This window comes from Echiichthys vipera (assembly GCF_963691815.1).
Source record: "Echiichthys vipera genome assembly, chromosome: 17".
NCBI lineage: Eukaryota > Metazoa > Chordata > Actinopteri > Perciformes > Trachinidae > Echiichthys > Echiichthys vipera.
The window spans coordinates 9604304-9620453 of NC_139842.1; the positions used below are offsets into that span (position 1 = coordinate 9604304).

Genomic DNA, 16150 nt, shown 5'->3' on the forward strand with positions numbered 1-16150 from the left:
TGCAGGTGTTGATGCCTTACATCACCACACACCTGTGATAAAAATGTATAAAGGTTATTCTTGTTCTTTTCTTTTTTTAATTTTTCTTATACATGTAAAGATAATAATGACTGTGATGTAGGTGATGACAGTGAACATCATATTTAAAGTGACTCTTCTATTGGCTCCAGTTAAAAAAAAAATGGTGCTTCATATGTTTGATTTTATGCAAACTCCTTTTTTCCTCAGCTATAAAAACATCACATCAGGCTGTCAGTGGAGTTCACAGCTCATCAGTTTCAACATCAACCATGTTCTCTGTAGCTCTGCTGCTGCTGTTGGCAGCTGGATGTGAGTCTCTCTGGATCTGTCACAATCAACAGGTCTTCTATTGCAGTATACCTTGGTCACTTGTTTAAACCTTTTTCTTTTTTTTAACAGGTGTGAAGTGTGAACAGCTGACACAGCCAGCCTCAGTTACCGTGCAGCCAGGTCAACGTCTGACCATCACCTGTCAGGTCTCTTATTCTCTTGGCAGCTATGGTACAGCTTGGATCAGACAGCCTGCAGGGAAAGGACTGGAGTGGATTATAAGAGGACGTGTTGGATACAGCACATACATCAAAGATTCACTGAAGAACAAGTTCAGTATCGACTTAGACTCTTCCAGTAAAACAGTGACTCTAAACGGACAGAATGTGCAGCCTGAAGACACTGCTGTGTATTACTGTGCCAGAGACACACAATAACACAAACCATCAGTAGACCTGAACAAAAACCCCTCAGTGCCTGAACACTTGTAACATGAAGCCACCAGAGGAGGAGCTCTCAGACCACTAATGATTTCATTACCAGTGCATAATTTAACAAAAACCCACACATGAAAAGTGAAGTGAATATACACTTTAGTTTAATTAGAATATATAATAATGATATGATCAAAAATACAGTGGAGACATTTTCCAAAAACTGTCTTCTGCGTTTCAATTTAAATTTTAGTGTAAATTAATGGCAACATTATTTCAGATCACAACTGTATTTTAAAAAGCTCTTCATCTATCAAGACATTAAACATTAATAATGGAATTAATTTGTACATGACCAAAAAGTATGGGTGTTCATGTCATCCATGGGTTCTACGAAAAAAGTTATGACTTCTGAACAATGTGAGAAAATCAACAGGATTACAACAGTTTTTAAGGATTATTATTGTTGTTGTTGTTTTCCTGATTTAAAAGCAACAGAGATTATTGGAGAAATGACTCATGTACAATAAACATTCATCCTTGAGCTTCATCAAACAGTTACTGAGAACACTGTGAGGAGGAGTCAATGCAAAACTCTGATGTCTTCCACCTCTACTTATCTGACTGCAGAGAGGAGGACAGAGAACAGTGGACACTCAGTTTAACATGATGGACTATAGGACAGGACTGCTGCTTTTAACTGTCTGCTGGGCAGGTGAAGATTTTCTCTGATCAATAGATGAATGTGTCTTTTAAAATTTGCCATCTCACAGCAACTGACTTTCTTCTTGTTTCTCTTGACAGGTGTTGATGGTCAGACTCTGAAAGAATCTGAACCAACGATCAAAAGGCCTGGAGAATCCCACAGATTGACCTGTACAACCTCTGGATTCACACTCAGCAGCTACTATATGGCCTGGATCAGACAGGCTCCTGGAAAAGGACTGGAGTGGATTGCTTACATAGGCACATCAAGTTCTCCTATCTATTACTCCCAGTCAGTCCAGGGTAGATTCACCGTCTCCAGAGATGACTCCATCAGTAAAATCTACCTACAGATGAACAGTCTGAAGACCGATGACACAGCAGTGTATTACTGTGCCAGGAGAGACACAGTGACAGACAGTAACAGGAGAGTCATACAAAAACTACTCCCTCTATTTTCCACCAGTGGGAACATCCAGTTCTCTCAGTTTCACTGAAAAAAAAACAAGACAAGTTTAATTTCAGCTCGCCCACATTTAGCTGAAACAGACATTAAATATGCCATTGATCTGAATATATACAGTATATGAATATGTCTGACGTGGGTTCGTTTTGTGAAGATAAATAATAATATTAATAATACAAACTTTAGTTAATGAATTCAATTTCTTCCACGTGTCAAAACAAAATTCAAATCAGGAACTTCTTGTGACAGGACAGTTCATCCTTTTAAAGTCTGTCTGTGTTTTTCTCCATGTAAAGTGCTTCTGCTTTTCACATTCACAGAATAAACTTCAGTTCAACATCATCACATTCAGAAAAACAAAGTCTCAATAAAAGGTTTTATTGCATCTGCCCCATATGTAGTTGAAGCTGACATTAAATAACCTGTTTATCTGACATGTCTGATTTGTGTTTTCAAGAATAATGTAAAAAAAATTCAAGTTAATGTTTTAAATAATGAACATTTTCTTTCATGTGTCAAAACATAATTCTGAATTTTGAGTCCTTGTGACAGGACAGTCTGTCAGTGTCCTCTATGCAAAGTGAACTTCCTCACAGTCTGCTATAAAGACTTGATATCATGCTGTCAGTTGCAGCAGAGAAGAGAGAACAGTGGACACACGGTTTAACATGATGGACTATAGGACAGGACTGCTGCTTTTAACTGTCTGCTGGGCAGGTGGAAACATTCACATTCACAGATCTTAATATTACATTTCCTTCATTTGTGTCACTAGCTTATTTCACTTTATGTTGTTTGTTCTCTTCACAGGTGTTGATGGTCAGACTCTGACAGAATCTGAACCAGCAGTTAAAAAACCTGGAGAATCCCACAAATTGACCTGCACAACCTCTGGATTCACATTCAGTAGCTACTATATGAACTGGATCAGACTGGCTCCTGGAAAAGGACTGGAGTGGATCGCTTATATCAGCAGTGGCAGTAGCAGCATCTACTACTCTCAGTCAGTCCAAGGACGGTTCACTGTCTCCAGAGACAACAGCAGAGAGCAGCTGTATCTGCAGATGAACAGTCTGAAGACTGAAGATTCTGCTGTTTATTATTGTGCTCGAGACTCACAGTGACTGGAGTCGGTTGAGCAGCTGTACAAAATCTATAGTGCTCATGTTTCACACTGGTAGAGCCCAAGCATTATTTTCATACTATTTATATCATACATTTTATTAATCAGTGTTTTAGGTAGAACTTTACAGTATGACATAGTTCTTTATTTCACATTTCCCACACAGGTGATAATCCCACTGGGAACATGTTTGTTCTCTTCGACTCTCTACTGCTTAACTCCTTGTGTACATGGTCTGTTCTTTTGGGTAGCTCTGTTTGTCTGCAGAGCAAGCCCCGAAATACTGTTGTCCTTTCATTATTGAAAGTCCTCTCAGAAAGATGATTTTGATCCTGAAAACCTGTTCTGGACAAGGCACCATCCATTACAAATAACACACACAGGACAAGTGTCTTCACTCCAAAGCTAGTAGCTGGCTAACAATACCCCACGGTCTGGTGGGCACAGAGGGGTTTGAGCTCAAATTTGTTCAGAATAAAATAATCCACATCGTTCACGGTGACGTCAGCTACTCTCTTCTCCTTCAAAAATTATTAATGTCTGCTAACTAATAGCAAATGAAAACAACAGTATTTGGCAAATAGCTAGTGGATATGCTGCGGGGAAATAGGCAATCAGCCCCACATGGCATCAACTTTATGTAATTCACTTTCATTGCCAAAGGCTTTGGGCATGTGCCGTTTTGTTTTCCCACACTCGAGGCCCTCATCATTTTATGCATAGGGCTACCTTCACATAGTGACCATTGAAGTGCAATAAAACCACCTCTATAAAACTATTATATCCAGCTGCTGATCTTCAAATCGTATGATCAAAAATTGCAACACCCAATGATTTTCTGTCATGCATTAATCCAGAATTATATGAATTTCTAAACTACACTATTCCACTAAAACTACACTTTTTTGCCCCACTTTCCAATTTAAATATTTGCAAACACTGAAATTATTACTTGTTTAATTAAAATCAGCAAAACACCAGCAGCCAATCTGGGAAAGCCTTGATTTAAAACATTAATAATAATAATATTTAAAGTTCTGTTCTTTCTTGTCATGCAGGTGTTGATGCCTTACATCACCACACACCTGTGATAAAAATGTATAAAGGTTATTCTTATTCTTTTCATTTTTTAAATTTTTCTTATACCTGTAAAGATGATAATGACTGTGATGTAGGTGATGACAGTGAAGATATTCTCTCAGAAAAACACATCATATTTAAAGTGACTCTTCTATTGGCTCCAGTTAAAAAACAATGGTGCTTCATATGTTTGATTTTATGCAAACTCCTTTTTTCCTCAGCTATAAAAACATCACATCAGGCTGTCAGTGGAGTTCACAGCTTATCAGTTTCAACATCAACCATGTTCTCTGTAGCTCTGCTGCTGCTGTTGGCAGCTGGATGTGAGTCTCTCTGGATCTGTCACAGTCAACAGGTCTTCTATTGCAGTATACCTTGGTCACTTGTTTAAACCTTTTTCTTTTTTTTAACAGGTGTGAAGTGTGAACAGCTGACACAGCCAGCCTCTGTGACTGTGCAGCCAGGTCAACGTCTGACCATCACATGTCAGGTCTCTTATTCTCTTGGCAGCTATCACACAGCTTGGATCAGACAGCCTGCAGGGAAAGGACTGGAGTGGATTGGAATGAAATATACTGGAGATTCATTCTTTAAAGATTCATTGAAGAGCAAGTTCAGTATCGACTTAGACTCTTCCAGCAAAACAGTGACTCTAAACGGACAGAATGTGCAGCCTGAAGACACTGCTGTGTATTACTGTGCCAGAGAGACACAATAACACAAACCATCAGTAGACCTGAACAAAAACCCCTCAGTGCCTGAACACTTGTAACATGAAGCCACCAGAGGAGGAGCCCTCAGACCACCAATGATTTCAACACCAGCTCACTGTTACAGAAGAGAGAGATTACATTTTCTACTTCCATTTAAATACTTTGAAATTACAATCATTGACATCATTGAATGTATATATAACCTTTCAGGTGATTGAATAAATCAACATATTCTCACCAACAGGTTTGTATGATATTTAACGAAAAATTATACACCCATTTCCTATAACATCTTAGGACAGATGAAGCTCTTTTTAAAGCCATGAAATGGTGGACCTCAATGGCAACGCGTAGGAAACAAAAGCTGTTGGTTTGGTTTAGGAACCAAAACTAGAGGTACATGAACGGTGAAGTTTTTACAACATAAGCATCAAAACGACTCAGATGGGATTAGAATTAAAGGTTGTTATTTGGGTTAGTACTTCTGAGACAGGAACACTGCTGTGACATGAACTTCGGTCATCGGGTAAAAGTCATTAACCTACCTCCATAAGTGTAGATTACAGGTTTTAAACGGCCACTGATTTTCATATGTGGATTACATATGAAAGAAATTTGAGCGATACACATGAATTACTGAGCATTACTTTTTATAGTTATATGTATGAACAGTGAATGAGAAGACCCTGATTAAATTCAGTGATCAAACTACAGGAATGAATCCTCAAAAGCCTGTTTCTCATTATAACAAAACAAACCTAAGTAATCAGCATAAAAACAACATCAGTCACTTGATCAAAAGTCATTAGCCAGCATGATGATGGTGTTGCTGTAAAAAGTCAAACTACAGAAAAGTTTGTTTTCATTTAACAATCTAAAGTGTTTCACATTAATAAACACATTAGAAGCACTGAGTAGTACTCAGGTGACTGATGGAGATAATCAATGGACTGGATTTTCCATCAGTGAAGTGGAGGTACTCTTTGTCAAAATGATGCCCTAAATAACAAGGTGATTTTCTTACTAGAGCAAATTAAAGCAGTTTGCCAATTCATAATAATATTAGAAAACATTTATTAACAGTAGCAATATTCTGTTAAGTGTAAGTTGCATTGGACAAAAGCATCTGAGGTGTTCAAAGTGACTAACTTTAGAACATTATCAACACAACGTAAATACATAAACACAATCAAAATTGTAAGAGAGACGTATGAGATGTTTTTTTAAAAGAATAAAACATAAAATGATCAGTCAGGAGGAAGCTATAACATAGAAAAAGTTTTGAGGAGCGAACAGAGGACACTGTTCAATCAAAAAGGAGGAGTCAATGTAAAACCGTTGTCTTCCACCTCTACTTATCTGACTGCAGAGAGGAGGACAGAGAACAGTGGACACACAGTTTAACATGATGGACTATAGGACAGGACTGCTGCTTTTAACTGTCTGCTGGGCAGGTGAAAATCTTCTCTGATCTCAAGATTAAGTCAAATGTAACAACGTAACTTTAAGAAACTAATTATTTTCCTTTGTTTTTTGCAGGTGTTGATGGTCAGACTCTGACAGAATCTGAACCAGCAGTTAAAAAACCTGGAGAATCCCACAAATTGACCTGTACAACCTCTGGATTCACATTCAGTAGCTACTATATGAACTGGATCAGACAGGCTCCTGGAAAAGGACTGGAGTGGATCGCTGCTGCTGATACTGGCAGCAGCAAATACTACTCTCAGTCAGTCCAAGGACGGTTCACTGTCTCCAGAGACAACAGCAGAGAGCAGCTGTATCTGCAGATGAACAGTCTGAAGACTGAAGATTCTGCTGTTTATTATTGTGCTCGAGACTCACAGTGACTGGAGTTGGTTGAGCAGCTGTACAAAATCCTACTCTACTCCTTTTTACTGGACTGGTAGAGCCAAAGCATGAAGATAACCAGGCTGTCCTTAGCTTCTGTTCATTCATATACAAAGTAATGCACAAAAATTCATAAATATTTCAAATATTTATCACAGTCGAAAATATGTCCTGAGCAAAGCAGGAAATTAGGTGACGTAGTCGTGGTGGTGAACATGTCCCGGAAATACTAAAGCAAACCACGACTTATTTACTGAACCCCATCAAGTCGTTTTAATTCCTTTCCCTAATCGTCACCTTTTGTTTCCTAAAAGTAACCGTCTTGTTCTGTTTCTGGTTGTTGTTTAACTGCCATAAGTCATAAGATATCATACAGAGTTTGTGCATAACCTTTCATCAATACGTTGAGATGACATATGAACATCATAATTATATTATATGTTCTGTTTTATGTAGTCATATTACATTTTTCTACGTTGATTTGTATTCTACAATATTACATTAAATATACATGTTTAGATCATAAATTGACATTTGTCTCTCCATTATATAAAGATCTGAAAGCAGAGAAATATTATCATATTAAACAGATAAAAATGAAGATCACTGACCAAACAACAGTCTTGATGCTTAAATTAAATTAGTCCGAATCCTTCAGTGAGAAACATTTTCTTTCTCATGCTCCCTGGGCTGATGAACTGTGCTCTGTCCCACAGAATTAATGTCTTTAGATCGAAACATTCAAATTGATACAACACAAAGAAATCTAAGTACCAGTGATAAAATGACTCGCTTCAAAAAGTATGAAACATTTCAGACACAACCGTTGACAGATGGAGATAGAACATGTTAATTATAACCAAAGGTAACATATAAGTGCTATAACACATAAAACATGTTATGAAAATAAAAGTCTAACTAAATAATTTAGTTTTGTAAATAGTCACATTTTCTGAGCAGCTGTTTTCCTCGGGAGGCTCCAAGTTTCTCTGTATGTCCGTCTCCTCAAACATCTGCAAACACTGAAACCTTTAAGAGTCTTGGATTCAAACCTGCAGACCAGCAGCATCAGTCTCAAGTGTTCAAAGTATCTTCATGACCCTGCGTCTGTCACTGTAATTCCATTGGCATCAAATACAGCAGTAAATACAGTAAGTAAGCATATAAATGAATTAATAAATGCAATAAGTGCAGTTAATCAAGGTTTCAATAATTCAGACATTAATAGTTAAGTTTACAGTAAAACAAAGTTAACAATTTCATTCTGTAAATGCAGGGATGGTTTCTAAACATTACAATTAATAGTGTAATATAGTTAAAATCAATATAAAGCAGAGGTGATTTCCAGGCACGTTTTCACTCTGCAGGTATAATAACACTGAACAGACTCTTCTATTGGCTCCAGTTAGACCAAGATTGATGCTTCATATGTTTGATTTATGCAAACTCCTTTTTTCCTCAGCTATAAAAACATCACATCGGGCTGTCAGTGGAGTTCACAGCTCATCAGTTTCAACATCAACCATGTTCTCTGTAGCTCTGCTGCTGCTGTTGGCAGCTGGATGTGAGTCTCTCTGGATCTGTCACAGTCAACAGGTCTTCTATTGCAGTATACCTTGGTCACTTGTTTAAACCTTTTTCTTTTTTTAACAGGTGTGAAGTGTGAACAGCTGACACAGCCAGCCTCTTTGACTGTGCAGCCAGGTCAACGTCTGACCATCACCTGTCAGGTCTCTTATTCTCTTGGCAGCTATCACACAGCTTGGATCAGACAGCCTGCAGGGAAAGGACTGGAGTGGATTGGGATGAAATATACTGGAGCATCATACTACAAAGATTCACTCAAGAACAAGTTCAGTATCGACTTAGACTCTTCCAGTAAAACAGTGACTCTAAACGGACAGAATGTGCAGCCTGAAGACACTGCTGTGTATTACTGTGCCAGAGACACACAATAACACAAACCATCAGTAGACCTGAACAAAAACCCCTCAGTGCCTGAACACTTGTAACATGAAGCCACCAGAGGAGGAGCCCTCAGACCACCAATGATTTCAACACCAGCTCACTTTTACATCAGTTCATTTATCCTTTCAATTTAATGCGATTTAATTTTGGTTTGATGGTCAAACTCCGACAGAATCAGAACCAGATATGAAAAATAATTTTAATTTAGTAGCTATAATATGGCCTTGATCAGAGAAGCTGTTGTCTTAGTTACTGTCTCCAACAAATGCACACATGTGAAAAACTGTCCAAACACACTGAAAAAATGAGAAATACTAAACAACTTTATTGTTGGTGTGTCAGTTTGTTCCCACTCTCTCTCTCAGAGTCTCTAACTCCTCTGACAGATTTAATCTTTATGTATCAATACTGTATCTCCAATATCTCTGAGAGAATGCAAATTCAGACTATGATGGACAAGCCCCACCCATTCTGCCTGTATTATATCCTTATAACAGCCACTGCAGTTCCAGACTCAGTCAAGTTTCCACCATGACAGTTGTACAAAGTATCCTCCTCTTGTCTCTCATTTCAGGTGAGTGAAGTCGGTGTCCAGAGGAAGAGGAGAAAAGGAGCATTGGATATCGGCTGGCTCCCCGTCATCTAAACTCTGTGTCTCTTTCAGCTGTGAAGGGCCAATCCCTCACCTCCTCAGAGCCAGTGGTCAGCAGGCCCGGAGAATCAGTCACTCTGTCCTGCAAGGTGGAAGGACTGTCCTTAGCTTGGCTGCACTGGATTCGTCAGAAACCAGGGAGCAGACTGGAATGGATTGGACGCATTGATAGCGGAACTGGCACGATATTTGCCCAAAGTCTCCAAGGCCAGTTTTCCATCACCAAAGACACTTCCACAAATCTTGTGTACCTAGAGGTGAAGAGTCTGAAACAGGAAGACTCTGCAGTTTATTATTGTGCACGAGAGCCACAGTGACACAGGAGAGTAAAAAGCCGTACAAAAACTGAACAACACTGAGGTTTGATGAAAAGCACCAAAGCATGACCAAACACATGTTCCATTGAATGATGGTCAACTAACAATGAAACATATTTAATTGATAACAATGTATTTGTGTTGGGGAATTTTATCAAAACGCACTCAAACGTCTGCATTTCTAACAAAACAACCTAACTGTGATTACAACATTAATACAACTTGTAAATACTTTGAAATAACCTCATATCATTCAATTAAAATGTAATTAAATCAACCATATAGATGGTGGCATTAACTTCCATATAAGGTCTCATAAAATTATGTTCTTTGAATAAAAACATATTCATCCATATAATTTGGTCACTTGAGGAAACTCACTGTTTACACCTTGAACTAATTCAAATACAATTTAGGAGATTATTCAATATGCAGATACAGGTTATGTTTCAAAATCTATAGTGCTCATGTTTCACACTGGTAGAGCCCAAGCATTATTTTTCATACTATTTATATCATACATTTTATTAATCAGTGTTTTAGGTAGAACTTTACAGTTTGACATATAACTTTATTTCACATTTCCCACACAGGTGATAATCCCACTGGGAACATGTTTGTTCTCTTCGACTCTCTACTGCTTAACTCCTTGTGTACATGGACTGTTCTTTTGGGTAGCTCTGTTTGTCTGCAGAGCAAGCTCTAAAATACTGTTGTCCTTTCATTATTGAAAGTCCTCTCAGAAAGATGATTTTGATCCTGAAAACCTGTTCTGGACAAGGCACCATCCATTACAAATAACACACGACAAGTGTCTTCACTCCAGAGCTAGTAGTTGGCTAACAATACCCCACGGTCTGGTGGGCACAGAGGGGTTTGAGCTCAAATTTGTTCAGAATAAAATAATCCACATCGTTCACGGTGACGTCAGCTACTATCTTCTTTTTCAAAAAAAATATTAATGTCTGCTAACTAATAGCAAATGACAACAACAGTATTTGGTAAATAGCTAGTGGATATGCTGCAGGGAAATAGGCAATCAGCCCCACATGGCATCAAATGAACGTAATCCACTTTCATTGCCAAAGGCTTTGGGCATGTGCCGTTTTGTTTTCCCACACTCGAGGCCCTCATCATTTTATGCATAGGGCTACCTTCACATAGTGACCATTGAAGTGCAATAAAACCACCTCTATAAAACTATTATATCCAGCTGCTGATCTTAAAATCGTATGATCAAAAATTGCAACAACCGATTGTTTTCTGTCATGCATTAATCCAGAATTATATGAATTTCTAAACTACACTATTCCCCTAAAACTACCCTTTTTTGCCCCACTTTCCAATTTAAATATTTGCAAACACTGAAATTATTACTTGTTTAATTAAAATCAGCAAAACACCAGCAGACAATCTGGTAAAGCCTCGATTTAAAATATTAATAATGATAATATTTAAAGTTCTGTTTTTTCTTGTCATGCAGGTGTTGATGCCTTACATCACCACACACCTGTGATAAAAATGTATAAAGGTTATTCTTATTCTTTTCATTTTTAAATTTTTCTTATACATGTAAAGATGATCATGACTGTGATGTAGGTGATAACAGTGAAGATATTCTCTCAGAAAAACACATCATATTTAAAGTGACTCTTCTATTGGCTCCAGTGAAAAAAACAATGATGCTCCACATGTTTGATTTCATGCAAACTCCTTTTTTCCTCAGCTATAAAAACATCACATCAGGCTGTCAGTGGAGTTCACAGCTCATCAGTTTCAACATCAACCATGTTCTCTGTAGCTCTGCTGCTGCTGTTGGCAGCTGGATGTGAGTCTCTCTGGATCTGTCACAGTCAACAGGTCTTCTATTGCAGTATACCTTGGTCACTTGTTTAAACCTTTTTCTTTTTTTAACAGGTGTGAAGTGTGAACAGCTGACACAGCCAGCCTCTGTGACTGTGCAGCCAGGTCAACGTCTGACCATCACATGTCAGGTCTCTTATTCTCTTGGCAGCTATCACACAGCTTGGATCAGACAGCCTGCAGGGAAAGGACTGGAGTGGATTGGGATGAAACATACTTCAGCATCATACTACAAAGATTCACTCAAGAACAAGTTCAGTATCGACTTAGACTCTTCCAGTAAAACAGTGACTCTAAACGGACAGAATGTGCAGCCTGAAGACACTGCTGTGTATTACTGTGCCAGAGAGAGACACAATAACACAAACCATCAGTAGACCTGAACAAAAACCCCTCAGTGCCTGAACACTTGTAACATGAAGCCACCAGAGGAGGAGCCCTCAGACCACTAATGATTTCAACACCAGTGCATAATTTAAAAGAAACACATATGAAAAGTAAACAGAATATACACTTTAGTTAATTAAAATATATAATAATCATATGATCAAATATACAGTGGAGACATTTTCCAAAAACTGTCTTCTGTGTTTCAATTAAAATTTTAGTGTAAATTAATAGCAGCATTATTTCAGATCACAGCTGTATTTTAAAAAGCTCTTCATCTATCAAGACATTAAACATGAATAATGGAATTACTTTGTACATGACCAAAAAGTATGGGTGTTCATGTCATCCATGGGTTCTACGAAAAATGTTATGACTTCTCAACAATCTGAGAAAATCAACAGGATTACAACAGTTTTTAAGGATTATTATTTGTTGTTGTTGTTTTCCTGATTAAAAAGCAAGAGAGATTATTGGAGAAATGACTCATGTACAATAAACATTCATCCTTGAGCTTCATCAAACAGTAACTGAGATCCAAATCAGATCCAGTTCCACACTGTGAGGAGGAGCCAATGCAAAACTCAGATGTCTTCCACCTCTACTTATCTGACTGCAGAGAGGAGGACAGAGAACAGTGGACACTCAGTTTAACATGATGGACTATAGGACAGGACTGCTGCTTTTAACTGTCTGCTGGGCAGGTAGAAACATTCACATTCACAGATGTTAATATTACATTTCCTTCATTTGTGTCACTAGCTTATTTCACTGTATGTTGTTTGTTCTCTTCACAGGTGTTGATGGTCAGACTCTGACAGAATCTGAACCAGCCGTTAAAAAACCTGGAGAATCCCACAGATTGACCTGTACAGCCTCTGGATTCACTCTCAGCAGCTACCATATGAACTGGATCAGACAGGCTCCTGGAAGAGGACTGGAGTGGATCTCTTTTGTACACACAGGCAGTAGTCATTTTTATTACTCCCAGTCGGTCCAGGGTAGATTCACCATCTCCAGAGATGACTCCATCAGTAAAGTCTACCTACAGATGAACAGTCTGAAGACCGAGGACACAGCAGTGTATTACTGTGCCAGAGAAACACAGTGACAGACAGTAATAAGAGAGTCATTCAAAAACTACTTCCTCTATTTTCCACCAGTGGGAACATCCAGTTCTCTCAGTTTCACTGAATAAAAAACAAGACAAGTTTAATTTCAGCTCGCCCACATTTAGCTGAAACAGACATTAAATATGCCATTGATCTGAATATATACAGTATATGAATATGTCTGACGTGGGTTCGTTTTGTGAAGATAAATAATAATATTAATAATACAAACTTTAGTTAATGAATTCAATTTCTTCCACGTGTCAAAACAAAATTCAAATCATGAACTTGTTGTGACAGGACAGTTCATCCTTTTAAAGTCTGTCTGTGTTTTTCTCCATGTAAAGTGCTTCTGCTTTTCACATTCACAGAATAAACTTCAGTTCAACATCATCACATTCAGAAAAACAAAGTCTCAATAAAAGGTTTTATTGCATCTGCCCCATGTGTAGTTGAAGTTGACATTAAATAACCTGTTTATCTGACATGTCTGATTTGTGTTTTCAAGAATAATGTAAAAAAATTCAAGTTAATGTTTTAAATAATGAACATTTTCTTTCATGTGTCAAAACATAATTCTGAACTTTGAGTCCTTGTGACAGGACCCGTCCCTCTTTTATAGCCTGTCAGTGTCCTGCTCTATGCAAAGTGAACTTCCTCACAGTCTGCTATAAAGACTTGATATCATGCTGTCAGTTGCAGCAGAAGAAGAGAAGCTCCCATCAGATCACCTTCAATACCAACCATGTTCTCTGTAGCTCTGCTGCTGCTGCTGGCTGCTGGATCCTGTGAGTCTGACTGAGGCAGAGACGCTGACAGTATGATCACAGCACACTGACTGTTCACTGTTATTACACTCACTCTATATTCAACATGTTTTCCTCCATAGGTGTGAAGTGTGAACAGCTGACACAGCCAGCATCTGTGACTGTGCAGCCAGGACAACGTCTAACCATCACCTGTCAGGTCTCTTATGGTCTTAGCAGCTACAACACAGCTTGGATCAGACAGCCTGCAGGGAAAGGACTGGAGTGGATTTTGTACGGCTGTGATGGATGCACCACATACATCAAAGATTCACTCAAGAACAAGTTCAGTATCAACTTAGACTCTTCCAGTAAAACAGTGACTCTAAACGGACAGAATGTGCAGCCTGAAGACACTGCTGTGTATTACTGTGCCAGAGACACACAATAACACAAACCATCAGTAGACCTGAACAAAAACCCCTCAGTGCCTGAACACTTGTAACATGAAGCCACCAGAGGAGGAGCTCTCAGACCACTGATGATTTCATTACCAGTGCATAATTTAACAAAAACCCACACATGAAAAGTGAAGTGAATATACACTTTAGTTTAATTAGAATATATAATAATGATATGATCAAAAATACAGTGGAGACATTTTCCAAAAACTGTCTTCTGTGTTTCAATTTAAATTTTAGTGTAAATTAATGGCAGCATTATTTCAGATCACAGCTGTATTTTAAAAGCTCTTCATCTATCAAGACATTAAACATTAATAATGGAATTACTTTGTATTGACTGAAAAGTATGGGTGTTCATGTGATCCATGGGTTCTACGAAAAAAGTTATGACTTCTGAACAATGTGAGAAAATCAAAGGATTACATCACAACAGTTTTTAAGGATTATTATTTGTTGTTGTTTTCCTGATTTAAAAGCAACAGAGATTATTGGAGAAATGACTCATGTACAATAAACATTCATCCTTGAGCTTCATCAAACAGTTACTGAGATCCAAATCAGATCCAGTTCCACACTGTGAGGAGGAGTCAATGCAAAACTCTGATGTCTTCCACCTCTACTTATCTGACTGCAGAGAGGAGGACAGAGAACAGTGGACACTCAGTTTAACATGATGGACTATAGGACAGGACTGCTGCTTTTAACTGTCTGCTGGGCAGGTCAAGATATTCTCTGATCAATAGATGAATGTGTCTTTTAAAATTTGCCATCTCACAGCAACTGACTTTCTTCTTGTTTCTCTTGACAGGTGTTGATGGTCAGACTCTGACAGAATCTGAACCAGCAGTTAAAAAACCTGGAGAATCCCACAAATTGACCTGTACAACCTCTGGATTGTCATTCAGTAGCTATCCTATGAACTGGATCAGACAGGCTCCTGGAAAAGGACTGGAGTGGATCGCTTATATCAGCAGTGGCAGTAGCAGCATCTACTACTCTCAGTCAGTCCAAGGACGGTTCACTGTCTCCAGAGACAACAACAGAGAGCAGCTGTATCTGCAGATGAACAGTCTGAAGACTGAAGATTCTGCTGTTTATTATTGTGCTCGAGACTCACAGTGACTGGAGTCGGTTGAGCAGCTGTACAAAATCTATAGTGCTCATTTTCCACACTGGTAGAGCCCAAGTATTATTTTTCATACTATTTATATCTTACATTTTATTAATTAGTGTTTTAGGTAGAACTTTACAGTATGACATAGTTCTTTATTTCACATTTCCCACACAGGTGATAATCCCACTGGGAACATATTTGTTCTCTTCGACTCTCTACTGCTTAACTCCTTGTGTACATGGACTGTTCTTTTGGGTAGCTCTGTTTGTCTGCACAGCAAGCCCCAAAATACTGTTGTCCTTTCATTATTAAAAGTCCTCTCAGAAAGATGATTTTGATCCTGAAAACCTGTTCTGGACAAGGCACCATCCATTACAAATAACACACGACAAGTGTCTTCACTCCAGAGCTAGTAGTTGGCTAACAATACCCCACGGTCTGGTGGGCACAGAGGGGTTTGAGCTCAAATTTGTTCAGAATAAAATAATCCACATCGTTCACGGTGACGTCAGCTACTATCTTCTTTTTCAAAAAAAATATTAATGTCTGTTAACTACTAGCAAATGACAACAACAGTATTTGGTAAATAGCTAGTGGATTTGCTGCAGGGAAATAGGCAATCAGCCTCACATGGCATCAAATGAATGTAATCCACTTTCATTGCCAAAGGCTTTGGGCATGTGCCGTTTTGTTTTCCCACACTCGAGGCCCTCATCATTTTATGCATAGGGCTACCTTCACATAGTGACCATTGAAGTGCAATAAAACCACCTCTATAAAACTATTATATCCAGCTGCTGATCTTAAAATCGTATGATCAAAAATTGCAACACCCAATGATTTTCTGTCATGCATTAATCCAGA

The 16150-nt window shown here is 38.3% G+C and overlaps 4 gene segments (V, D, J or C); all 4 read left to right on the forward strand.

Annotated features, from left to right (window-relative positions):
* Nucleotides 1-290: 290 nt before the first annotated feature.
* On the forward strand, nt 291-728 carry LOC310959566 (Ig heavy chain V region XIG14-like). The segment is given in 2 exons: nt 291-330; nt 421-728.
* A 663-nt stretch (nt 729-1391) lies between these two features.
* Nucleotides 1392-1927, forward strand: LOC310959772 (immunoglobulin heavy variable 3-11-like). The segment is given in 2 exons: nt 1392-1440; nt 1530-1927.
* A 2455-nt stretch (nt 1928-4382) lies between these two features.
* On the forward strand, nt 4383-4817 carry LOC310959863 (Ig heavy chain V region XIG14-like). The segment is given in 2 exons: nt 4383-4422; nt 4513-4817.
* Nucleotides 4818-13678: 8861 nt separating this feature from the next.
* On the forward strand, nt 13679-14159 carry LOC310960222 (Ig heavy chain V region XIG14-like). The segment is given in 2 exons: nt 13679-13750; nt 13852-14159.
* Nucleotides 14160-16150: the final 1991 nt, after the last annotated feature.